Source organism: Clarias gariepinus, unplaced genomic scaffold, assembly GCF_024256425.1.
Source record: "Clarias gariepinus isolate MV-2021 ecotype Netherlands unplaced genomic scaffold, CGAR_prim_01v2 scaffold_29, whole genome shotgun sequence".
NCBI classification, from domain to species: Eukaryota; Metazoa; Chordata; class Actinopteri; order Siluriformes; family Clariidae; genus Clarias; species Clarias gariepinus.
In genome coordinates, this window is record NW_026520996.1 from 1,263,216 (window position 1) to 1,289,392 (window position 26,177).

General features: G+C 42.8%; 14 non-coding genes across 14 annotated transcripts; 8 read left to right on the forward strand and 6 right to left on the reverse strand.

The window, feature by feature from the left end:
- Window positions 1-843: 843 nt before the first annotated feature.
- trnaa-agc (transfer RNA alanine (anticodon AGC)) lies at window positions 844-916 on the forward strand. Its single transcript has one exon. It is a non-coding gene; the product is annotated as a tRNA-Ala (tRNA).
- An 8,630-nt stretch (window positions 917-9,546) lies between these two features.
- On the forward strand, window positions 9,547-9,619 carry trnaa-agc (transfer RNA alanine (anticodon AGC)). Its single transcript has one exon. It is a non-coding gene; the product is annotated as a tRNA-Ala (tRNA).
- A 150-nt stretch (window positions 9,620-9,769) lies between these two features.
- trnai-aau (transfer RNA isoleucine (anticodon AAU)) lies at window positions 9,770-9,843 on the reverse strand. Its single transcript has one exon. It is a non-coding gene; the product is annotated as a tRNA-Ile (tRNA).
- Window positions 9,844-13,000: 3,157 nt separating this feature from the next.
- Window positions 13,001-13,073, forward strand: trnaa-agc (transfer RNA alanine (anticodon AGC)). Its single transcript has one exon. It is a non-coding gene; the product is annotated as a tRNA-Ala (tRNA).
- Window positions 13,074-13,223: 150 nt separating this feature from the next.
- Window positions 13,224-13,297, reverse strand: trnai-aau (transfer RNA isoleucine (anticodon AAU)). Its single transcript has one exon. It is a non-coding gene; the product is annotated as a tRNA-Ile (tRNA).
- Window positions 13,298-14,144: 847 nt separating this feature from the next.
- trnaa-agc (transfer RNA alanine (anticodon AGC)) lies at window positions 14,145-14,217 on the forward strand. The gene has a single exon. It is a non-coding gene; the product is annotated as a tRNA-Ala (tRNA).
- Window positions 14,218-15,484: 1,267 nt separating this feature from the next.
- Window positions 15,485-15,557, forward strand: trnaa-agc (transfer RNA alanine (anticodon AGC)). Its single transcript has one exon. It is a non-coding gene; the product is annotated as a tRNA-Ala (tRNA).
- Window positions 15,558-15,707: 150 nt separating this feature from the next.
- Window positions 15,708-15,781, reverse strand: trnai-aau (transfer RNA isoleucine (anticodon AAU)). Its single transcript has one exon. It is a non-coding gene; the product is annotated as a tRNA-Ile (tRNA).
- A 3,375-nt stretch (window positions 15,782-19,156) lies between these two features.
- trnai-aau (transfer RNA isoleucine (anticodon AAU)) lies at window positions 19,157-19,230 on the reverse strand. Its single transcript has one exon. It is a non-coding gene; the product is annotated as a tRNA-Ile (tRNA).
- A 1,061-nt stretch (window positions 19,231-20,291) lies between these two features.
- trnaa-agc (transfer RNA alanine (anticodon AGC)) lies at window positions 20,292-20,364 on the forward strand. The gene has a single exon. It is a non-coding gene; the product is annotated as a tRNA-Ala (tRNA).
- Window positions 20,365-22,027: 1,663 nt separating this feature from the next.
- trnaa-agc (transfer RNA alanine (anticodon AGC)) lies at window positions 22,028-22,100 on the forward strand. The gene has a single exon. It is a non-coding gene; the product is annotated as a tRNA-Ala (tRNA).
- Window positions 22,101-22,250: 150 nt separating this feature from the next.
- trnai-aau (transfer RNA isoleucine (anticodon AAU)) lies at window positions 22,251-22,324 on the reverse strand. Its single transcript has one exon. It is a non-coding gene; the product is annotated as a tRNA-Ile (tRNA).
- A 1,564-nt stretch (window positions 22,325-23,888) lies between these two features.
- Window positions 23,889-23,961, forward strand: trnaa-agc (transfer RNA alanine (anticodon AGC)). The gene has a single exon. It is a non-coding gene; the product is annotated as a tRNA-Ala (tRNA).
- Window positions 23,962-24,111: 150 nt separating this feature from the next.
- Window positions 24,112-24,185, reverse strand: trnai-aau (transfer RNA isoleucine (anticodon AAU)). Its single transcript has one exon. It is a non-coding gene; the product is annotated as a tRNA-Ile (tRNA).
- Window positions 24,186-26,177: the final 1,992 nt, after the last annotated feature.

Consider the following 26,177-nt stretch of genomic DNA (forward strand, 5'->3'; position numbering starts at 1 on the left):
CAATGGACTGTTGGTTTTTCTTAGATCACAAATTACCTAAGGAACATCACCTAGTCCTGCATTTTCACAAGGGGATCAAATGACCACCAATATTAACATAACTAGTCTATGAACTACACTAGAAGTAATTGACCTTACTTGCTAGAGTAGTGCACTATTAAGCAACCTTTAACCAACTGTTCTACCTCAACAACCAAACATCTTGAACAAAAGCATTAAAAAATCCACCTTCTCATATTTTGACACACTGACATGAAAATTCCACAGTCAGGTCTAAAAGTGTGAGCCATTCTGTAAGCTCCTGAGCTTCCCTACTGTTTTGTTACAATTGGGGTGTTAAAACCCAAGCATCTGCTAGAATAGTCCACTATTAAGCAACCTTTAACCAACTGTTCTACCTCAACAACCAAACATTATGAACAAAAGCATTTAAAATTCCACCTTCTCATATTTTGACACACTGACATGAAAATTCCACAGTCAGTTCTAAAAGTGTGAACCATGCTGTAAGCTCCTGAGCCTCCCTCCTGTTTCTTTTACAATTGGGGTGTCAAAACCCAAGCATCTGCTAGAATAGACCACTGTTAAGCAACCTTTAACCAACGGTTCTACCTCAACAACCAAACATCAAATTGCTGCAACTGAAGAGGGGGTTGAAGGGCATGCAGTTAGATGAGGTCATTTGTAGGACTCAAATTTGAGTGAACATGTAATCTTAGTCTTACACTTGAGTATGAAAGTTGCATGATCCGCTCTTGAAGAGCACTGTTACCCTTGTCTAATGCACTGCTTGTCTAATGCACAGAATAAAAAATTTTACAACCCACTGAGCCAGTGTGCTAAGGGGAATTAGCTCAAGTGGTAGAGCGCTCGCTTAGCATGCGAGAGGTAGCGGGATCGATGCCCGCATTCTCCAGTGTGACCACACAGCCAGACGCTGGGTGCTGTCTATTGTTTCCAGCAGTGACTGGGTTATAGCCCTCCTCTTAGGGAGCAAAAACATGTTTTCAACTGCAGTTAAGGTCAGGAGCACCATCTTTCTTGCTAACATTGAAAATTGTGGTAATGGCCCGTACGGGGATCGAACCCGCGACCTTGGCGTTATACACTCTGATCAAGATGGCGCCGGTGAGGTCGGCTGCCGTCACGACTGCTCCGACCACCTTTTCTTTGTTTTTGTTCTTTAAGTTAGTTTACAGCGTTTTAAAACCGGCAAAATTACCACCATGGGGTACATTAGTTATGATAGAGACACTCTTGTTTCTATTGGTATACAATGTACTCACAATTCGACGTTTTTAACTCCGGATCCGAGCTGGCCGAGTGAGATCCTGAGGGACAACAAAGGACGCGACGCAAAGCGGCGGCCTCGAGGGAAACGAGCCGGCGTCAGGAACAGGCTGAGAGCCCGTGCACACCGCACACCTCTGCCTAGCATCCTGCTCGCCAACGTCCAGTCACTGGAAAACAAGCTCGATGACCTCAGGGCCAGGGTAACGTTCCAGAGAGACATTCGGGACTGCAATCTCCTCTGCTTCACCGAGACATGGCTGAACCCAGCGGTGCCGGACCACGCCATTCAGCCGGCCGAGTTCTTCTTGGTTCACCGCATGGACAGGACGCGGGACTCGGGGAAGTCAAGGGGAGGCGGCGTGTGTTTAATGGTGAACAGCAGCTGGTGCAACAGTGCGAGCGTTGTCCCTCTCACACGCTCCTGCACACCCAACCTGGAACTACTGTCCATCATGTGTCGTCCTTTTTACCTTCCTCGGGAGTTCGCATCGGTCATAATCAGCGCCGTTTATATTCCACCACAAGCGGACACGGACACTGCCTTATGCGAGCTGCATGAGGCACTCACACAGCAACAAACACAACACCGGGACGCTGCGCTTATTGTGGCGGGGGACTTTAACAGTGCCAACCTCAAACGCGCAGCGCCGAACTTTTATCAGCACATCACTTGCCCCACCAGGGGCGAAAGGACATTGGATCACTGCTATACAACGGTCAAGGACGGCTACAAGGCACAATCTTGTCCACCGTTTGGTAAATCCGACCACGCTGCCATCTTCCTCATGCCAAAATACAAACAAAGGCTGAAACAGGAAGTTCCGGTTCAGAGGGAGGTCGCGTGCTGGACGGACCAATCGGTGGCCGCGTTACAGGACGCACTCGATGACGCAGACTGGGACATGTTCAGAAACAGCTCCGATGGTGACGTCAGCGTGTTTACGGAAGCGGTTGTGGGATTCATCGGGAAACTAGCGGACGATACCGTAGAAAAAAAGACTATCAAAACGTTTCCCAACCAGAAGCCGTGGGTGGATAAAACCATCCGCGATGCTCTGAGATCTCGCACCGCTGCCTACAACACGGGACTCGCGTCGGGGGACATGGAACCATACAAGGCTGCGTCATACAGCGTCCGGAAGGCGGTGAAAGAGGCGAAGCAGCGCTACGGGAGGAAACTAGAGTCACAACTCCAACAGAGTGACTCTAGGAGCCTGTGGCAGGGATTAAGAACAATAACGGATTATAAAGCACCAACATCCGGTATGATAAACGCAGACGTGTCTCTGGCAGATGAGCTCAACACTTTCTATGCTCGCTTCGAGGCTGCAGCTAAGGACGCTAGCGATGCTAATGCTAGCGGCGCTAACGGCTGCAGACAGGAAGTCACTGCCAGCACCGGAAGCGCGTTCATCATCACCGAGCATGACGTGAGGAGAGCCTTCAAGAGAGTGAACACCAGGAAAGCAGCAGGACCAGACGGCATCTCAGGCCGTATTCTCAGAGCCTGCGCAGACCAGCTAGCACCTGTGTTCACTGAGATATTCAACATCTCTTTATCTCAGTCGGTGATCCCCACATGCTTCAAAGAGTCCATCATTGTTCCTGTCCCAAAGAAACCTCATCCTGCTTCCCTCAATGATTATCGCCCTGTAGCCCTCACTTCAGTAGTGATGAAGTGCTTTGAACGCCTGGTCAGAGACTTCATCATCTCTTCACTACCAGACACACTAGACCCACTACAGTTCGCTTATCGTACAAACCGTTCCACGGACGATGCAATCTCTCATCTCCTCCATACATCTCTCACTCACCTGGACACTCGGAGGGGGAATTATGTGAAAATGCTCTTCATCGACTACAGTTCTGCATTTAATACCATAATTCCCTCCACACTTACCACCAAGCTGGAGCACCTGGGACTCAGCTCATCAATGTGTCAGTGGATCTCCAATTTTCTGACTGGCAGACCACAGGCAGTAAGGATGGGCGGACATGTCTCAGCCTCCCTCACTCTCAGCACTGGAGCCCCCCAGGGTTGTGTTCTGAGCCCCCTGCTGTACTCTCTGTACACCCACGACTGCGTGGCCACTACCAGCTCCACCACCATCATCAAGTTCGCTGACGACACTGTTGTGGTGGGCCTGATCACGAACAACGATGAGACGGCCTACCTGGAGGAGGTTGGAAATCTGGAGAACTGGTGCCAGAGAAACAATCTCCTCCTGAACGTCAGTAAGACAAAGGAGCTGATAGTGGACTTTAGTACAAAGCAGGTGAGGAACTACCAGACCCCCGTCATCAACAGGAGCCCAGTGGAGAGAGTGGACAGCTTCAGATACCTCGGTGTTCACATCACGCAGGACCTGGCATGGTCCTGTCACATCAACACCGTGGTAAAAAAGGCCCGGCAGCGTCTCTACCACCTCAGACGCTTGAGAGACTTTAGACTGCCCTCCAAGGTGCTCAGGAATTTCTACTCCTGCACCATAGAGAGCATCCTGACGGGAAATATCACGACCTGGTTCGGGAACAGCACCATGCAGGACAGACGAGCTCTACAGAGGGTGGTGCGATCAGCTGAGCGCATCATCCGCATCGAGCTCCCTGACCTGCACTCGATCTACAACAAGCGGTGCTTGACCAAGGCCAGGAAGATCGTGAAGGACCTCAGTCACCCCAATAACGGACTGTTTACTCTGTTGCGGTCTGGGAAGCGATTCCGCTCCTTGAAGGCCAACACAGAGAGACTGAGGAGGAGCTTCTTCCCGCAGGCGATAAGGTCTCTCAACCACAACCACACCACTATGCAGAACTAACAATCTTTTCATCTTTTTCATAATTGATCAAATCCATCAATCTTCTTACATCCATGAACACTATGGACAATTACATGCTCACCTTCCTTCATATATACACTACATGTCGTTTGCTTACATCCTGGACCATTGCACAAAGTCACTTTAATAACTTTGCACACCTACCTTCACAACTACACTACATTTTACAGTTTTACGTTTACATCCTGGACCAGTGCACAAAGACACTTTAATAACCTCTGCACAAAGTCACTTTATTCCATGCATATTTGCACACACAGCACAGTATATTTCAATTTGTACAGTAGATTTCTATTTTTGCACATCATATTTCTATTTCTATTTTTATTTTTAGTTCTATTTTTCCTAGTTTAATTTAATTTTTATTTAATTTCTATCGTATTTCTTTTATTCATATTTATTTCTTATTTGTAAACTTTAATTCTCTTCTAGGGTCAATGGCAGCCGTAAAATGCATTTCACTACATTTCGTACTGTGTATGTTTGTGTATGTGACAAATAAAATTTGAATTGAATTTATTAGCACCACGCTCTAACCAGCTGAGCTAACCGGCCAAGACAATGGACTGTTGGTTTTTCTCAGATCACAAATTACCTAAGGAACATCACCTAGTCCTGCATTTTCACAAGGGGATCAAATGACCACCAATATTAACATAACTAGTCTATGAACTACACTAGAAGTAATTGACCTTACTTGCTAGAGTAGTGCACTATTAAGCAACCTTTAACCAACTGTTCTACCTCAACAACCAAACATCTTGAACAAAAGCATTAAAAAATCCACCTTCTCATATTTTGACACACTGACATGAAAATTCCACAGTCAGTTCTAAAAGTGTGAGCCATTCTGTAAGCTCCTGAGCTTCCCTACTGTTTTGTTACAATTGGGGTGTTAAAACCCAAGCATCTGCTAGAATAGTCCACTATTAAGCAACCTTTAACCAACTGTTCTACCTCAACAACCAAACATTATGAACAAAAGCATTTAAAATTCCACCTTCTCATATTTTGACACACTGACATGAAAATTCCACAGTCAGTTCTAAAAGTGTGAACCATGCTGTAAGCTCCTGAGCCTCCCTCCTGTTTCTTTTACAATTGGGGTGTCAAAACCCAAGCATCTGCTAGAATAGACCACTGTTAAGCAACCTTTAACCAACGGTTCTACCTCAACAACCAAACATCAAATTGCTGCAACTGAAGAGGGGGTTGAAGGGCATGCAGTTAGATGAGGTCATTTGTAGGACTCAAATTCGAGTGAACATGTAATCTTAGTCTTACACTTGAGTATGAAAGTTGCATGATCCGCTCTTGAAGAGCACTGTTACCCTTGTCTAATGCACTGCTTGTCTAATGCACAGAATAAAAAATTTTACAACCCACTGAGCCAGTGTGCTAAGGGGAATTAGCCCAAGTGGTAGAGCGCTCGCTTAGCATGCGAGAGGTAGCGGGATCGATGCCCGCATTCTCCAGTGTGACCACACAGCCAGACGCTGGGTGCTGTCTATTGTTTCCAGCAGTGACTGGGTTATAGCCCTCCTCTTAGGGAGCAAAAACATGTTTTCAACTGCAGTTTAGGTCAGGAGCACCATCTTTCTTGCTAACATTGAAAACTGTGGTAATGGCACGTACGGGGATCGAACCCACGACCTTGGCGTTATTAGCACCACGCTCTAACCAGCTGAGCTAACCGGCCAAGACAATGGACTGTTGGTTTTTCTCAGATCACAAATTACCTAAGGAACATCACCTAGTCCTGCATTTTCACAAGGGGATCAAATGACCACCAATATTAACATAACTAGTCTATGAACTACACTAGAAGTAATTGACCTTACTTGCTAGAGTAGTGCACTATTAAGCAACCTTTAACCAACTGTTCTACCTCAACAACCAAACATCTTGAACAAAAGCATTAAAAAATCCACCTTCTCATATTTTGACACACTGACATGAAAATTCCACAGTCAGTTCTAAAAGTGTGAGCCATTCTGTAAGCTCCTGAGCTTCCCTACTGTTTTGTTACAATTGGGGTGTTAAAACCCAAGCATCTGCTAGAATAGTCCACTATTAAGCAACCTTTAACCAACTGTTCTACCTCAACAACCAAACATCATGAACAAAAGCATTTAAAATTCCACCTTCTCATATTTTGACACACTGACATGAAAATTCCACAGTCAGTTCTAAAAGTGTGAACCATGCTGTAAGCTCCTGAGCCTCCCTCCTGTTTCTTTTACAATTGGGGTGTCAAAACCCAAGCATCTGCTAGAATAGACCACTGTTAAGCAACCGTTAACCAACGGTTCTACCTCAACAACCAAACATCAAATTGCTGCAACTGAAGAGGGGGTTGAAGGGCATGCAGTTAGATGAGGTCATTTGTAGGACTCAAATTTGAGTGAACATGTAATCTTAATTGACCTTACTTGCTAGAGTAGTCCACTATTAAGCAACCTTTAACCAACTGTTCTACCTCAACAACCAAACATCTTGAACAAAAGCATTAAAAAATCCACCTTCTCATATTTTGACACACTGACATGAAAATTCCACAGTCAGTTCTAAAAGTGTGAGCCATTCTGTAAGCTCCTGAGCTTCCCTACTGTTTTGTTACAATTGGGGTGTTAAAACCCAAGCATCTGCTAGAATAGTCCACTATTAAGCAACCTTTAACCAACTGTTCTACCTCAACAACCAAACATCATGAACAAAAGCATTTAAAATTCCACCTTCTCATATTTTGACACACTGACATGAAAATTCCACAGTCAGTTCTAAAAGTGTGAACCATGCTGTAAGCTCCTGAGCCTCCCTCCTGTTTCTTTTACAATTGGGGTGTCAAAACCCAAGCATCTGCTAGAATAGACCACTGTTAAGCAACCGTTAACCAACGGTTCTACCTCAACAACCAAACATCAAATTGCTGCAACTGAAGAGGGGGTTGAAGGGCATGCAGTTAGATGAGGTCATTTGTAGGACTCAAATTCGAGTGAACATGTAATCTTAGTCTTACACTTGAGTATGAAAGTTGCATGATCCGCTCTTGAAGAGCACTGTTACCCTTGTCTAATGCACTGCTTGTCTAATGCACAGAATAAAAAATTTTACAACCCACTGAGCCAGTGTGCTAAGGGGAATTAGCCCAAGTGGTAGAGCGCTCGCTTAGCATGCGAGAGGTAGCGGGATCGATGCCCGCATTCTCCAGTGTGACCACACAGCCAGACGCTGGGTGCTGTCTATTGTTTCCAGCAGTGACTGGGTTATAGCCCTCCTCTTAGGGAGCAAAAACTTGTTTTCAACTGCAGTTTAGGTCAGGAGCACCATCTTTCTTGCTAACATTGAAAACTGTGGTAATGGCACGTACGGGGATCGAACCCACGACCTTGGCGTTATTAGCACCACGCTCTAACCAGCTGAGCTAACCGGCCAAGACAATGGACTGTTGGTTTTTCTCAGATCACAAATTACCTAAGGAACATCACCTAGTCCTGCATTTTCACAAGGGGATCAAATGACCACCAATATTAACATAACTAGTCTATGAACTACACTAGAAGTAATTGACCTTACTTGCTAGAGTAGTGCACTATTAAGCAACCTTTAACCAACTGTTCTACCTCAACAACCAAACATCTTGAACAAAAGCATTAAAAAATCCACCTTCTCATATTTTGACACACTGACATGAAAATTCCACAGTCAGTTCTAAAAGTGTGAGCCATTCTGTAAGCTCCTGAGCTTCCCTACTGTTTTGTTACAATTGGGGTGTTAAAACCCAAGCATCTGCTAGAATAGTCCACTATTAAGCAACCTTTAACCAACTGTTCTACCTCAACAACCAAACATTATGAACAAAAGCATTTAAAATTCCACCTTCTCATATTTTGACACACTGACATGAAAATTCCACAGTCAGTTCTAAATGTGTGAACCATGCTGTAAGCTCCTGAGCCTCCCTCCTGTTTCTTTTACAATTGGGGTGTCAAAACCCAAGCATCTGCTAGAATAGACCACTGTTAAGCAACCTTTAACCAACGGTTCTACCTCAACAACCAAACATCAAATTGCTGCAACTGAAGAGGGGGTTGAAGGGCATGCAGTTAGATGAGGTCATTTGTAGGACTCAAATTTGAGTGAACATGTAATCTTAGTCTTACACTTGAGTATGAAAGTTGCATGATCCGCTCTTGAAGAGCACTGTTACCCTTGTCTAATGCACTGCTTGTCTAATGCACAGAATAAAAAATTTTACAACCCACTGAGCCAGTGTGCTAAGGGGAATTAGCCCAAGTGGTAGAGCGCTCGCTTAGCATGCGAGAGGTAGCGGGATCGATGCCCGCATTCTCCAGTGTGACCACACAGCCAGACGCTGGGTGCTGTCTATTGTTTCCAGCAGTGACTGGGTTATAGCCCTCCTCTTAGGGAGCAAAAACATGTTTTCAACTGCAGTTTAAGTCAGGAGCACCATCTTTCTTGCTAACATTGAAAACTGTGGTAATGGCCCGTACGGGGACCTTGGCGTTATTAGCACCACGCTCTAACCAGCTGAGCTAACCGGCCAAGACAATGGACTGTTGGTTTTTCTTAGATCACAAATTACCTAAGGAACATCACCTAGTCCTGCATTTTCACAAGGGGATCAAATGACCACCAATATTAACATAACTAGTCTATGAACTACACTAGAAGTAATTGACCTTACTTGCTAGAGTAGTGCACTATTAAGCAACCTTTAACCAACTGTTCTACCTCAACAACCAAACATCTTGAACAAAAGCATTAAAAAATCCACCTTCTCATATTTTGACACACTGACATGAAAATTCCACAGTCAGGTCTAAAAGTGTGAGCCATTCTGTAAGCTCCTGAGCTTCCCTACTGTTTTGTTACAATTGGGGTGTTAAAACCCAAGCATCTGCTAGAATAGTCCACTATTAAGCAACCTTTAACCAACTGTTCTACCTCAACAACCAAACATTATGAACAAAAGCATTTAAAATTCCACCTTCTCATATTTTGACACACTGACATGAAAATTCCACAGTCAGTTCTAAAAGTGTGAACCATGCTGTAAGCTCCTGAGCCTCCCTCCTGTTTCTTTTACAATTGGGGTGTCAAAACCCAAGCATCTGCTAGAATAGACCACTGTTAAGCAACCTTTAACCAACGGTTCTACCTCAACAACCAAACATCAAATTGCTGCAACTGAAGAGGGGGTTGAAGGGCATGCAGTTAGATGAGGTCATTTGTAGGACTCAAATTTGAGTGAACATGTAATCTTAGTCTTACACTTGAGTATGAAAGTTGCATGATCCGCTCTTGAAGAGCACTGTTACCCTTGTCTAATGCACTGCTTGTCTAATGCACAGAATAAAAATTTTTACAACCCACTGAGCCAGTGTGCTAAGGGGAATTAGCTCAAGTGGTAGAGCGCTCGCTTAGCATGCGAGAGGTAGCGGGATCGATGCCCGCATTCTCCAGTGTGACCACACAGCCAGACGCTGGGTGCTGTCTATTGTTTCCAGCAGTGACTGGGTTATAGCCCTCCTCTTAGGGAGCAAAAACATGTTTTCAACTGCAGTTAAGGTCAGGAGCACCATCTTTCTTGCTAACATTGAAAATTGTGGTAATGGCCCGTACGGGGATCGAACCCGCGACCTTGGCGTTATTAGCACCACGCTCTAACCAGCTGAGCTAACCGGCCAAGACAATGGACTGTTGGTTTTTCTCAGATCACAAATTACCTAAGGAACATCACCTAGTCCTGCATTTTCACAAGGGGATCAAATGACCACCAATATTAACATAACTAGTCTATGAACTACACTAGAAGTAATTGACCTTACTTGCTAGAGTAGTGCACTATTAAGCAACCTTTAACCAACTGTTCTACCTCAACAACCAAACATCTTGAACAAAAGCATTAAAAAATCCACCTTCTCATATTTTGACACACTGACATGAAAATTCCACAGTCAGTTCTAAAAGTGTGAGCCATTCTGTAAGCTCCTGAGCTTCCCTACTGTTTTGTTACAATTGGGGTGTTAAAACCCAAGCATCTGCTAGAATAGTCCACTATTAAGCAACCTTTAACCAACTGTTCTACCTCAACAACCAAACATTATGAACAAAAGCATTTAAAATTCCACCTTCTCATATTTTGACACACTGACATGAAAATTCCACAGTCAGTTCTAAAAGTGTGAACCATGCTGTAAGCTCCTGAGCCTCCCTCCTGTTTCTTTTACAATTGGGGTGTCAAAACCCAAGCATCTGCTAGAATAGACCACTGTTAAGCAACCTTTAACCAACGGTTCTACCTCAACAACCAAACATCAAATTGCTGCAACTGAAGAGGGGGTTGAAGGGCATGCAGTTAGATGAGGTCATTTGTAGGACTCAAATTCGAGTGAACATGTAATCTTAGTCTTACACTTGAGTATGAAAGTTGCATGATCCGCTCTTGAAGAGCACTGTTACCCTTGTCTAATGCACTGCTTGTCTAATGCACAGAATAAAAAATTTTACAACCCACTGAGCCAGTGTGCTAAGGGGAATTAGCCCAAGTGGTAGAGCGCTCGCTTAGCATGCGAGAGGTAGCGGGATCGATGCCCGCATTCTCCAGTGTGACCACACAGCCAGACGCTGGGTGCTGTCTATTGTTTCCAGCAGTGACTGGGTTATAGCCCTCCTCTTAGGGAGCAAAAACATGTTTTCAACTGCAGTTTAGGTCAGGAGCACCATCTTTCTTGCTAACATTGAAAACTGTGGTAATGGCACGTACGGGGATCGAACCCACGACCTTGGCGTTATTAGCACCACGCTCTAACCAGCTGAGCTAACCGGCCAAGACAATGGACTGTTGGTTTTTCTCAGATCACAAATTACCTAAGGAACATCACCTAGTCCTGCATTTTCACAAGGGGATCAAATGACCACCAATATTAACATAACTAGTCTATGAACTACACTAGAAGTAATTGACCTTACTTGCTAGAGTAGTGCACTATTAAGCAACCTTTAACCAACTGTTCTACCTCAACAACCAAACATCTTGAACAAAAGCATTAAAAAATCCACCTTCTCATATTTTGACACACTGACATGAAAATTCCACAGTCAGTTCTAAAAGTGTGAGCCATTCTGTAAGCTCCTGAGCTTCCCTACTGTTTTGTTACAATTGGGGTGTTAAAACCCAAGCATCTGCTAGAATAGTCCACTATTAAGCAACCTTTAACCAACTGTTCTACCTCAACAACCAAACATCATGAACAAAAGCATTTAAAATTCCACCTTCTCATATTTTGACACACTGACATGAAAATTCCACAGTCAGTTCTAAAAGTGTGAACCATGCTGTAAGCTCCTGAGCCTCCCTCCTGTTTCTTTTACAATTGGGGTGTCAAAACCCAAGCATCTGCTAGAATAGACCACTGTTAAGCAACCGTTAACCAACGGTTCTACCTCAACAACCAAACATCAAATTGCTGCAACTGAAGAGGGGGTTGAAGGGCATGCAGTTAGATGAGGTCATTTGTAGGACTCAAATTTGAGTGAACATGTAATCTTAATTGACCTTACTTGCTAGAGTTGTCCACTATTAAGCAACCTTTAACCAACTGTTCTACCTCAACAACCAAACATCTTGAACAAAAGCATTAAAAAATCCACCTTCTCATATTTTGACACACTGACATGAAAATTCCACAGTCAGTTCTAAAAGTGTGAGCCATTCTGTAAGCTCCTGAGCTTCCCTACTGTTTTGTTACAATTGGGGTGTTAAAACCCAAGCATCTGCTAGAATAGTCCACTATTAAGCAACCTTTAACCAACTGTTCTACCTCAACAACCAAACATCATGAACAAAAGCATTTAAAATTCCACCTTCTCATATTTTGACACACTGACATGAAAATTCCACAGTCAGTTCTAAAAGTGTGAACCATGCTGTAAGCTCCTGAGCCTCCCTCCTGTTTCTTTTACAATTGGGGTGTCAAAACCCAAGCATCTGCTAGAATAGACCACTGTTAAGCAACCGTTAACCAACGGTTCTACCTCAACAACCAAACATCAAATTGCTGCAACTGAAGAGGGGGTTGAAGGGCATGCAGTTAGATGAGGTCATTTGTAGGACTCAAATTTGAGTGAACATGTAATCTTAATTGACCTTACTTGCTAGAGTAGTCCACTATTAAGCAACCTTTAACCAACTGTTCTACCTCAACAACCAAACATCTTGAACAAAAGCATTAAAAAATCCACCTTCTCATATTTTGACACACTGACATGAAAATTCCACAGTCAGTTCTAAAAGTGTGAGCCATTCTGTAAGCTCCTGAGCTTCCCTACTGTTTTGTTACAATTGGGGTGTTAAAACCCAAGCATCTGCTAGAATAGTCCACTATTAAGCAACCTTTAACCAACTGTTCTACCTCAACAACCAAACATCATGAACAAAAGCATTTAAAATTCCACCTTCTCATATTTTGACACACTGACATGAAAATTCCACAGTCAGTTCTAAAAGTGTGAACCATGCTGTAAGCTCCTGAGCCTCCCTCCTGTTTCTTTTACAATTGGGGTGTCAAAACCCAAGCATCTGCTAGAATAGACCACTGTTAAGCAACCGTTAACCAACGGTTCTACCTCAACAACCAAACATCAAATTGCTGCAACTGAAGAGGGGGTTGAAGGGCATGCAGTTAGATGAGGTCATTTGTAGGACTCAAATTTGAGTGAACATGTAATCTTAGTCTTACACTTGAGTATGAAAGTTGCATGATCCGCTCTTGAAGAGCACTGTTAACCTTGTCTAATGCACAGAATAAAAAATTTTACAACCCACTGAGCCAGTGTGCTAAGGGGAATTAGCTCAAGTGGTAGAGCGCTCGCTTAGCATGCGAGAGGTAGCGGGATCGATGCCCGCATTCTCCAGTGTGACCACACAGCCAGACGCTGGGTGCTGTCCATTGTTTCCAGCAGTGACTGAGTTATAGGCCTTCTCTTAGGGAGCAAAAACATGTTTTCAACTGCAGTTTAGGTCAGGAGCACCATCTTTCTTGCTAACATTGAAAATTGTGGCAATGGCCCGTACGGGGATCGAACCCGCGACCTTGGCGTTATTAGCACCACGCTCTAACCAGCTGAGCTAACCGGCCACGACAAAGGACAGTTGGTTTTTCTCAGATCACAAATTACCTAAGGAACATCACCTAGTTCTGCATTTTCACAAGGGGATCAAATGACCACCAATATTAACATAACTAGTCTATGAACTACACTAGAAGTAATTGACCTTACTTGCTAGAGTAGTCCACTATTAAGCAACCTTTAACCAACTATTCTACCTCAACAACCAAACATCTTGAACAAAAGCATTAAAAAATCCACCTTCTCATATTTTGACACAGTGACATGAAAATTCCACAGTCAGTTCTAAAAGTGTGAGCCATTCTGTAAGCTCCTGAGCTTCCCTACTGTTTTGTTACAATTGGGGTGTTAAAACCCAAGCATCTGCTAGAATAGTCCACTATTAAGCAACCTTTAACCAACTGTTCTACCTCAACAACCAAACATCATGAACAAAAGCATTTAAAATTCCACCTTCTCATATTTTGACACACTGACATGAAAATTCCACAGTCAGTTCTAAAAGTGTGAACCATGCTGTAAGCTCCTGAGCCTCCCTCCTGTTTCTTTTACAATTGGGGTGTCAAAACCCAAGCATCTGCTAGAATAGACCACTGTTAAGCAACCTTTAACCAACGGTTCTACCTCAACAACCAAACATCAAATTGCTGCAACTGAAGAGGGGGTTGAAGGGCATGCAGTTAGATGAGGTCATTTGTAGGACTCAAATTTGAGTGAACATGTAATCTTAGTCTTACACTTGAGTATGAAAGTTGCATGATCCGCTCTTGAAGAGCACTGTTAACCTTGTCTAATGCACTGCTTGTCTAATGCACAGAATAAAAAATTTTACAACCCACTGAGCAAGTGTGCTAAGGGGAATTAGCTCAAGTGGTAGAGCGCTCGCTTAGCATGCGAGAGGTAGCGGGATCGATGCCCGCATTCTCCAGTGTGACCACACAGCCAGACGCTGGGTGCTGTCTATTGTTTCCAGCAGTGACTGGGTTATAGCCCTCCTCTTAGGGAGCAAAAACATGTTTTCAACTGCAGTTTAGGTCAGGAGCACCATCTTTCTTGCTAACATTGAAAATTGTGGTAATGGCCCGTACGGGGATCGAACCCGCGACCTTGGCGTTATTAGCACGACGCTCTAACCAGCTGAGCTAACCGGCCCGACAATGGACAGTTGGTTTTTCTCAGATCACAAATTACCTAAGGAACATCACCTAGTTTTGCATTTTCACAAGGGGATCAAATGACCACCAATATTAACATAACTAGTCTATGAACTACACTAGAAGTAATTGACCTTACTTGCTAGAGTAGTCCACTATTAAGCAACCTTTAACCAACTGTTCTACCTCAACAACCAAACATCTTGAACAAAAGCATTAAAAAATCCACCTTCTCATATTTTGACACACTGACATGAAAATTCCACAGTCAGTTCTAAAAGTGTGAGCCATTCTGTAAGCTCCTGAGCTTCCCTACTGTTTTGTTACAATTGGGGTGTTAAAACCCAAGCATCTGCTAGAGTAGTCCACTATTAAGCAACCTTTAACCAACTGTTCTACCTCAACAACCAAACATCTTGAACAAAAGCATTAAAAAATCCACCTTCTCATATTTTGACACACTGACATGAAAATTCCACAGTCAGTTCTAAAAGTGTGAGCCATTCTGTAAGCTCCTGAGCTTCCCTACTGTTTTGTTACAATTGGGGTGTTAAAACCCAAGCATCTGCTAGAATAGTCCACTATTAAGCAACCTTTAACCAACTGTTCTACCTCAACAACCAAACATCATGAACAAAAGCATTTAAAATTCCACCTTCTCATATTTTGACACACTGACATGAAAATTCCACAGTCAGTTCTAAAAGTGTGAACCATGCTGTAAGCTCCTGAGCCTCCCTCCTGTTTCTTTTACAATTGGGGTGTCAAAACCCAAGCATCTGCTAGAATAGACCACTGTTAAGCAACCGTTAACCAACGGTTCTACCTCAACAACCAAACATCAAATTGCTGCAACTGAAGAGGGGGTTGAAGGGCATGCAGTTAGATGAGGTCATTTGTAGGACTCAAATTTGAGTGAACATGTAATCTTAGTCTTACACTTGAGTATGAAAGTTGCATGATCCGCTCTTGAAGAGCACTGTTAACCTTGTCTAATGCACAGAATAAAAAATTTTACAACCCACTGAGCCAGTGTGCTAAGGGGAATTAGCTCAAGTGGTAGAGCGCTCGCTTAGCATGCGAGAGGTAGCGGGATCGATGCCCGCATTCTCCAGTGTGACCACACAGCCAGACGCTGGGTGCTGTCCATTGTTTCCAGCAGTGACTGAGTTATAGGCCTTCTCTTAGGGAGCAAAAACATGTTTTCAACTGCAGTTTAGGTCAGGAGCACCATCTTTCTTGCTAACATTGAAAATTGTGGCAATGGCCCGTACGGGGATCGAACCCGCGACCTTGGCGTTATTAGCACCACGCTCTAACCAGCTGAGCTAACCGGCCACGACAATGGACAGTTGGTTTTTCTCAGATCACAAATTACCTAAGGAACATCACCTAGTTCTGCATTTTCACAAGGGGATCAAATGACCACCAATATTAACATAACTAGTCTATGAACTACACTAGAAGTAATTGACCTTACTTGCTAGAGTAGTCCACTATTAAGCAACCTTTAACCAACTATTCTACCTCAACAACCAAACATCTTGAACAAAAGCATTAAAAAATCCACCTTCTCATATTTTGACACACTGACATGAAAATTCCACAGTCAGTTCTAAAAGTGTGAGCCATTCTGTAAGCTCCTGAGCTTCCCTACTGTTTTGTTACAATTGGGGTGTTAAAACCCAAGCATCTGCTAGAATAGTCCACTATTAAGCAACCTTTAACCAACTGTTCTACCTCAACAACCAAACATCATGAACAAAAGCATTTAAAATTCCACCTTCTCATATTTTGACACACTGACATGAAAATTCCACAGTCAGTTCTAAAAGTGTGAACCATGCTGTAAGCTCCTGAGCCTCCCTCCTGTTTCTTTTACAATTGGGGTGTCAAAACCCAAGCATCTGCTAGAATAGACCACTGTTAAGCAACCTTTAACCAACGGTTCTACCTCAACAACCAAACATCAAATTGCTGCAACTGAAGAGGGGGTTGAAGGGCATGCAGTTAGATGAGGTCATTTGTAGGACTCAAATTTGAGTGAACATGTAATCTTAGTCTTACACTTGAGTATGAAAGAGCACTGTTAACCTTGTCTAATGCACTGCTTGTCTAATGCACAGAATAAAAAATTTTACAACCCACTGAGCCAGTGTGCTAAGGGGAATTAGCTCAAGTGGTAGAGCGCTCACTTAGCATGCGAGAGGTAGCGGGATCGATGCCCGCATTCTCCAGTGTGACCACACAGCCAGACGCTGGGTGCTGTCTATTGTTTCCAGCAGTGACTGGGTTATAGCCCTCCTCTTAGGGAGCAAAAACATGTTTTCAACTGCAGTTTAGGTCAGGAGCACCATCTTTCTTGCTAACATTGAAAATTGTGGTAATGGCCCGTACAGGGATCGAACCCGCGACCTTGGCTTTATTAGCACCACGCTCTAACCAGCTGAGCTAACCGGCCACGACAATGGACAGTTGGTTTTTCTCAGATCACAAATTACCTAAGGAACATCACCTAGTTTTGCATTTTCACAAGGGGATCAAATGACCACCAATATTAACATAACTAGTATATGAACTACACTAGAAGTAATTGACCTTACTTGCTAGAGTAGTCCACTATTAAGCAACCTTTAACCAACTGTTCTACCTCAACAACCAAACATCTTGAACAAAAGCATTAAAAAATCCACCTTCTCATATTTTGACACACTGACATGAAAATTCCACAGTCAGTTCTAAAAGTGTGAGCCATTCTGTAAGCTCCTGAGCTTCCCTACTGTTTTGTTACAATTGGGGTGTTAAAACCCAAGCATCTGCTAGAATAGTCCACTATTAAGCAACCTTTAACCAACTGTTCTACCTCAACAACCAAACATCATGAACAAAAGCATTTAAAATTCCACCTTCTCATATTTTGACACACTGACATGAAAATTCCACAGTCAGTTCTAAAAGTGTGAACCATGCTGTAAGCTCCTGAGCCTCCCTCCTGTTTCTTTTACAATTGGGGTGTCAAAACCCAAGCATCTGCTAGAATAGACCACTGTTAAGCAACCGTTAACCAACGGTTCTACCTCAACAACCAAACATCAAATTGCTGCAACTGAAGAGGGGGTTGAAGGGCATGCAGTTAGATGAGGTCATTTGTAGGACTCAAATTTGAGTGAACATGTAATCTTAATTGACCTTACTTGCTAGAGTAGTCCACTATTAAGCAACCTTTAACCAACTGTTCTACCTCAACAACCAAACATCTTGAACAAAAGCATTAAAAAATCCACCTTCTCATATTTTGACACACTGACATGAAAATTCCACAGTCAGTTCTAAAAGTGTGAGCCATTCTGTAAGCTCCTGAGCTTCCCTACTGTTTTGTTACAATTGGGGTGTTAAAACCCAAGCATCTGCTAGAATAGTCCACTATTAAGCAACCTTTAACCAACTGTTCTACCTCAACAACCAAACATCATGAACAAAAGCATTTAAAATTCCACCTTCTCATATTTTGACACACTGACATGAAAATTCCACAGTCAGTTCTAAAAGTGTGAACCATGCTGTAAGCTCCTGAGCCTCCCTCCTGTTTCTTTTACAATTGGGGTGTCAAAACCCAAGCATCTGCTAGAATAGACCACTGTTAAGCAACCGTTAACCAACGGTTCTACCTCAACAACCAAACATCAAATTGCTGCAACTGAAGAGGGGGTTGAAGGGCATGCAGTTAGATGAGGTCATTTGTAGGACTCAAATTTGAGTGAACATGTAATCTTAATTGACCTTACTTGCTAGAGTAGTCCACTATTAAGCAACCTTTAACCAACTGTTCTACCTCAACAACCAAACATCTTGAACAAAAGCATTAAAAAATCCACCTTCTCATATTTTGACACACTGACATGAAAATTCCACAGTCAGTTCTAAAAGTGTGAGCCATTCTGTAAGCTCCTGAGCTTCCCTACTGTTTTGTTACAATTGGGGTGTTAAAACCCAAGCATCTGCTAGAATAGTCCACTATTAAGCAACCTTTAACCAACTGTTCTACCTCAACAACCAAACATCATGAACAAAAGCATTTAAAATTCCACCTTCTCATATTTTGACACACTGACATGAAAATTCCACAGTCAGTTCTAAAAGTGTGAACCATGCTGTAAGCTCCTGAGCCTCCCTCCTGTTTCTTTTACAATTGGGGTGTCAAAACCCAAGCATCTGCTAGAATAGACCACTGTTAAGCAACCTTTAACCAACGGTTCTACCTCAACAACCAAACATCAAATTGCTGCAACTGAAGAGGGGGTTGAAGGGCATGCAGTTAGATGAGGTCATTTGTAGGACTCAAATTTGAGTGAACATGTAATCTTAGTCTTACACTTGAGTATGAAAGTTGCATGATCCGCTCTTGAAGAGCACTGTTAACCTTGTCTAATGCACTGCTTGTCTAATGCACAGAATAAAAAATTTTACAACCCACTGAGCCAGTGTGCTAAGGGGAATTAGCCCAAGTGGTAGAGCGCTCGCTTAGCATGCGAGAGGTAGCGGGATCGATGCCCGCATTCTCCAGTGTGACCACACAGCCAGACGCTGGGTGCTGTCTATTGTTTCCAGCAGTGACTGGGTTATAGCCCTCCTCTTAGGGAGCAAAAACATGTTTTCAACTGCAGTTTAGGTCAGGAGCACCATCTTTCTTGCTAACATTGAAAATTGTGGTAATGGCCCGTACGGGGATCGAACCCGCGACCTTGGCGTTATTAGCACCACGCTCTAACCAGCTGAGCTAACCGGCCAAGACAATGGACTGTTGGTTTTTCTCAGATCACAAATTACCTAAGGAACATCACCTAGTCCTGCATTTTCACAAGGGGATCAAATGACCACCAATATTAACATAACTAGTCTATGAACTACACTAGAAGTAATTGACCTTACTTGCTAGAGTAGTCCACTATTAAGCAACCTTTAACCAACTGTTCTACCTCAACAACCAAACATCTTGAACAAAAGCATTAAACAATCCACCTTCTCATATTTTGACACACTGACATGAAAATTCCACAGTCAGTTCTAAAAGTGTGAGCCATTCTGTAAGCTCCTGAGCTTCCCTACTGTTTTGTTACAATTGGGGGGTTAAAACCTAAGCATCTGCTAGAATAGTCCACTATTAAGCAACCTTTAACCAACTGTTCTACCTCAACAACCAAACATTATGAACAAAAGCATTTAAAATTCCACCTTCTCATATTTTGACACACTGACATGAAAATTCCACAGTCAGTTCTAAAAGTGTGAGCCATTCTGTAAGCTCCTGAGCTTCCCTACTGTTTTGTTACAATTGGGGTGTTAAAACCCAAGCATCTGCTAGAATAGTCCACTATTAAGCAACCTTTAACCAACTGTTCTACCTCAACAACCAAACATCATGAACAAAAGCATTTAAAATTCCACCTTCTCATATTTTGACACACTGACATGAAAATTCCACAGTCAGTTCTAAAAGTGTGAACCATGCTGTAAGCTCCTGAGCCTCCCTCCTGTTTCTTTTACAATTGGGGTGTCAAAACCCAAGCATCTGCTAGAATAGACCACTGTTAAGCAACCTTTAACCAACGGTTCTACCTCAACAACCAAACATCAAATTGCTGCAACTGAAGAGGGGGTTGAAGGGCATGCAGTTAGATGAGGTCATTTGTAGGACTCAAATTTGAATGAACATGTAATCTTAGTCTTACACTTGAGTATGAAAGTTGCATGATCCGCTCTTGAAGAGCACTGTTAACCTTGTCTAATGCACTGCTTGTCTAATGCACAGAATAAAAAAATTTTACAACCCACTGAGCCAGTGTGCTAAGGGGAATTAGCTCAAGTGGTAGAGCGCTCGCTTAGCATGCGAGAGGTAGCGGGATCGATGCCCGCATTCTCCAGTGTGACCACACAGCCAGACGCTGGGTGCTGTCTATTGTTTCCAGCAGTGACTGGGTTATAGCCCTCCTCTTAGGGAGCAAAAACATGTTTTCAACTGCAGTTTAGGTCAGGAGCACCATCTTTCTTGCTAACATTGAAAATTGTGGTAATGGCCCGTACAGGGATCGAACCCGCGACCTTGGCGTTATTAGCACCACGCTCTAACCAGCTGAGCTAACCGGCCACGACAATGGACAGTTGGTTTTTCTCAGATCACAAATTACCTAAGGAACATCACCTAGTTTTGCATTTTCACAAGGGGATCAAATGACCACCAATATTAACATAACTAATATATGAACTACACTAGAAGTAATTGACCTTACTTGCTAGAGTAGTCCACTATTAAGCAACCTTTAACCAACTGTTCTACCTCAACAACCAAACATCTTGAACAAAAGCATTAAAAAATCCACCTTCTCATATTTTGACACACTGACATGAAAATTCCACAGTCAGTTCTAAAAGTGTGAGCCATTCTGTAAGCTCCTGAGCTTCCCTACTGTTTTGTTACAATTGGGGTGTTAAAACCCAAGCATCTGCTAGAATAGTCCACTATTAAGCAACCTTTAACCAACTGTTCTACCTCAACAACCAAACATCATGAACAAAAGCATTTAAAATTCCACCTTCTCATATTTTGACACACTGACATGAAAATTCCACAGTCAGTTCTAAAAGTGTGAACCATGCTGTAAGCTCCTGAGCCTCCCTCCTGTTTCTTTTACAATTGGGGTGTCAAAACCCAAGCATCTGCTAGAATAGACCACTGTTAAGCAACCGTTAACCAACGGTTCTACCTCAACAACCAAACATCAAATTGCTGCAACTGAAGAGGGGGTTGAAGGGCATGCAGTTAGATGAGGTCATTTGTAGGACTCAAATTTGAGTGAACATGTAATCTTAATTGACCTTACTTGCTAGAGTAGTCCACTATTAAGCAACCTTTAACCAACTGTTCTACCTCAACAACCAAACATCTTGAACAAAAGCATTAAAAAATCCACCTTCTCATATTTTGACACACTGACATGAAAATTCCACAGTCAGTTCTAAAAGTGTGAGCCATTCTGTAAGCTCCTGAGCCTCCCTCCTGTTTCTTTTACAATTGGGGTGTCAAAACCCAAGCATCTGCTAGAATAGACCACTGTTAAGCAACCTTTAACCAACTGTTCTACCTCAACAACCAAACATCATGAACAAAAGCATTTAAAATTCCACCTTCTCATATTTTGACACACTGACATGAAAATTCCACAGTCAGTTCTAAAAGTGTGAACCATGCTGTAAGCTCCTGAGCCTCCCTCCTGTTTCTTTTACAATTGGGGTGTCAAAACCCAAGCATCTGCTAGAATAGACCACTGTTAAGCAACCTTTAACCAACGGTTCTACCTCAACAACCAAACATCAAATTGCTGCAACTGAAGAGGGGGTTGAAGGGCATGCAGTTAGATGAAGTCATTTGTAGGACTCAAATTTGAGTGAACATGTAATCTTAGTCTTACACTTGAGTATGAAAGTTGCATGATCCGCTCTTGAAGAGCACTGTTAACCTTGTCTAATGTACTGCTTGTCTAATGCACAGAATAAAAAATTTTACAACCCACTGAGCCAGTGTGCTAAGGGGAATTAGCTCAAGTGGTAGAGCGCTCGCTTAGCATGCGAGAGGTAGCGGGATCGATGCCCGCATTCTCCAGTGTGACCACACAGCCAGACGCTGGGTGCTGTCTATTGTTTCCAGCAGTGACTGGGTTATAGCCCTCCTCTTAGGGAGCAAAAACATGTTTTCAACTGCAGTTTAGGTCAGGAGCACCATCTTTCTTGCTAACATTGAAAATTGTGGTAATGGCCCGTACGGGGATCGAACCCGCGACCTTGGCGTTATTAGCACCACGCTCTAACCAGCTGAGCTAACCGGCCAAGACAATGGACTGTTGGTTTTTCTCAGATCACAAATTACCTAAGGAACATCACCTAGTCCTGCATTTTCACAAGGGGATCAAATGACCACCAATATTAACATAACTAGTCTATGAACTACACTAGAAGTAATTGACCTTACTTGCTAGAGTAGTCCACTATTAAGCAACCTTTAACCAACTGTTCTACCTCAACAACCAAACATCTTGAACAAAAGCATTAAAAAATCCACCTTCTCATATTTTGACACACTGACATGAAAATTCCACAGTCAGTTCTAAAAGTGTGAGCCATTCTGTAAGCTCCTGAGCTTCCCTACTGTTTTGTTACAATTGGGGGGTTAAAACCTAAGCATCTGCTAGAATAGTCCACTATTAAGCAACCTTTAACCAACTGTTCTACCTCAACAACCAAACATCAAATTGCTGCAACTGAAGAGGGGGTTGAAGGGCATGCAGTTAGATGAGGTCATTTGTAGGACTCAAATTCGAGTGAACATGTAATCTTAGTCTTACACTTGAGTATGAAAGTTGCATGATCCGCTCTTGAAGAGCACTGGTAACCTTGTCTAATGCACTGCTTGTCTAATGCACAGAATAAAAAATTTTACAACCCACTGAGCCAGTGTGCTAAGGGGAATTAGCTCAAGTGATAGAGCGCTCGCTTAGCATGCGAGAGGTAGCGGGATCGATGCCCGCATTTTCCAGTGTGACCACACAGCCAGACGCTGGGTGCTGTCTATTGTTTCCAGCAGTGACTGGGTTATAGGCCTCCTCTTAGGGAGCAAAAACATGTTTTCAACTGCAGTTTAGGTTAGGAGCACCATCTTTCTTGCTAACATTGAAAACTGTGGTAATGGCCCGTACGGGGATCGAACCCGCGACCTTGGCGTTATTAGCACTACGCTCTAACCAGCTGAGCTAACCGGCCAAGACAATGGACTGTTGGTTTTTCTCAGATCACAAATTACCTAAGGAACATCACCTAGTCCTGCATTTTCACAAGGGGATCAAATGACCACCAATATTAACATAACTAGTCTATGAACTACACTAGAAGTATTTGACCTTACTTGCTAGAGTAGTCCACTATTAAGCAACCTTTAACCAACTGTTCTACCTCAACAACCAAACATCATGAACAAAAGCATTTAAAATTCCACCTTCTCATATTTTGACACACTGACAGGAAAATTCCACAGTCAGTTCTAAAAGTGTGAACCATGCTGTAAGCTCCTGAGCCTCCCTCCTGTTTCTTTTACAATTGGGGTGTCAAAACCCAAGCATCTGCTAGAATAGACCACTGTTAAGCAACCTTTAACCAACGGTTCTACCTCAACAACCAAACATCAAATTGCTGCAACTGAAGAGGGGGTTGAAGGGCATGCAGTTAGATGAGGTCATTTGTAGGACTCAAATTTGAGTGAACATGTAATCTTAGTCTTACACTTGAGTATGAAAGTTGCATGATCCGCTCTTGAAGAGCACTGTTAACCTTGTCTAATGCACTGCTTGTCTAATGCACAGAATAAAAAATTTTACAACCCACTGAGCCAGTGTGCTAAGGGGAATTAGCTCAAGTGGTAGAGCGCTCGCTTAGCATGCGAGAGGTAGCGGGATCGATGCCCGCATTCTCCAGTGTGACCACACAGCCAGACGCTGGGTGCTGTCTATTGTTTCCAGCAGTGACTGGGTTATAGGCCTCCTCTTAGGGAGCAAAAACATGTTTTCAACTGCAGTTTAGGTCAGGAGCACCATCTTTCTTGCTAACATTGAAAATTGTGGTAATGGCCCGTACGGGGATCGAACCCGCGACCTTGGCGTTATTAGCACCACGCTCTAACCAGCTGAGCTAACCGGCCAAGACAATGGACAGTTGGTTTTTCTCAGATCACAAATTACCTAAGGAACATCACCTAGTTCTGCATTTTCACAAGGGGATCAAATGACCACCAATATTAACATAACTAGTCTATGAACTACACTAGAAGTAATTGACCTTACTTGCTAAAGTAGTGCACTATTAAGCAACCTTTAACCAACTGTTCTACCTCAACAACCAAACATCTTGAACAAAAGCATTAAAAAATCCACCTTCTCATATTTTGACACACTGACATGAAAATTCCACAGTCAGTTCTAAAAGTGTGAACCATGCTGTAAGCTCCTGAGCCTCCCTCCTGTTTCTGTTACAATTGGGGTGTTAAAAACCAAGCATCTGCTAGAATAGACCACTGTTAAGCAACCTTTAACCAACGGTTCTACCTCAACAACCAAACATCAAATTGCTGCAACTGAAGAGGGGGTTGAAGGGCATGCAGTTAGATGAGGTCATTTGTAGGACTCAAATTTGAGTGAACATGTAATCTTAATTGACCTTACTTGCTAGAGTAGTCCACTATTAAGCAACCTTTAACCAACTGTTCTACCTCAACAACCAAACATCTTGAACAAAAGCATTAAAAAATCCACGTTCTCATATTTTGACACACTGACATGAAAATTCCACAGTCAGTTCTAAAAGTGTGAGCCATTCTGTAAGCTCCTGAGCTTCCCTACTGTTTTGTTACAATTGGGGTGTTAAAACCCAAGCATCCGCTAGAATAGTCCACTATTAAGCAACCTTTAACCAACTGTTCTACCTCAACAACCAAACATCATGAACAAAAGCATTTAAAATTCCACCTTCTCATATTTTGACACACTGACATGAAAATTCCACAGTCAGTTCTAAAAGTGTGAACCATGCTGTAAGCTCCTGAGCCTCCCTCCTGTTTCTTGTACAATTGGGGTGTCAAAACCCAAGCATCTGCTAGAATAGTCCACTATTAAGCAACCTTTAACCAACTGTTCTACCTCAACAACCAAACATTATGAACAAAAGCATTTAAAATTCCACCTTCTCATATTTTGACACACTGACATGAAAATTCCACAGTCAGTTCTAAAAGTGTGAACCATGCTGTAAGCTCCTGAGCTTCCCTACTCTTTTGTTACAATTGGGGTGTCAAAACCCAAGCATCTGCTAGAATAGTCCACTATTAAGCAACCTTTAACCAACTGTTCTACCATTTTTTTTCTCAAATCACAAATTACCTAAGGAACATCACCTAGTCCTGCATTTTCACAAGGGGATCAAATGACCACCAATATTAACATAACTCGTCTATGAACTACACTAGAATTAATTGACCTTACTTGCTAGAGTAGTCCACTATTAAGCAACCTTTAACCAACTGTTCTACCTCAACAACCAAACATCTTGAACAAAAGCATTAAAAAATCCACCTTCTCATATTTTGACACACTGACATGAAAATTCCACAGTCAGTTCTAAAAGTGTGAGCCATTCTGTAAGCTCCTGAGCTTCCCTACTCTTTTGTTACAATTGGGGTGTCAAAACCCAAGCATCTGCTAGAATAGTCCACTATTAAGCAACCTTTAACCAACTGTTCTACCTCAACAACCAAACATTATGAACAAAAGCATTTAAAATTCCACCTTCTCATATTTTGACACACTGACATGAAAATTCCACAGTCAGTTCTAAAAGTGTGAGCCATTCTGTAAGCTCCTGAGCTTCCCTACTGTTTTGTTACAATTGGGGTGTTAAAACCCAAGCATCTGCTAGAATAGGCCTCTATTAAGCAACCTTTAACCAACTGTTCTACCTCAACAACCAAACATCATGAACAAAAGCATTTAAAATTCCACCTTCTCATATTTTGACACACTGACAGGAAAATTCCACAGTCAGTTCTAAAAGTGTGAACCATGCTGTAAGCTCCTGAGCCTCCCTCCTGTTTCTTTTACAATTGGGGTGTCAAAACCCAAGCATCTGCTAGAATAGACCA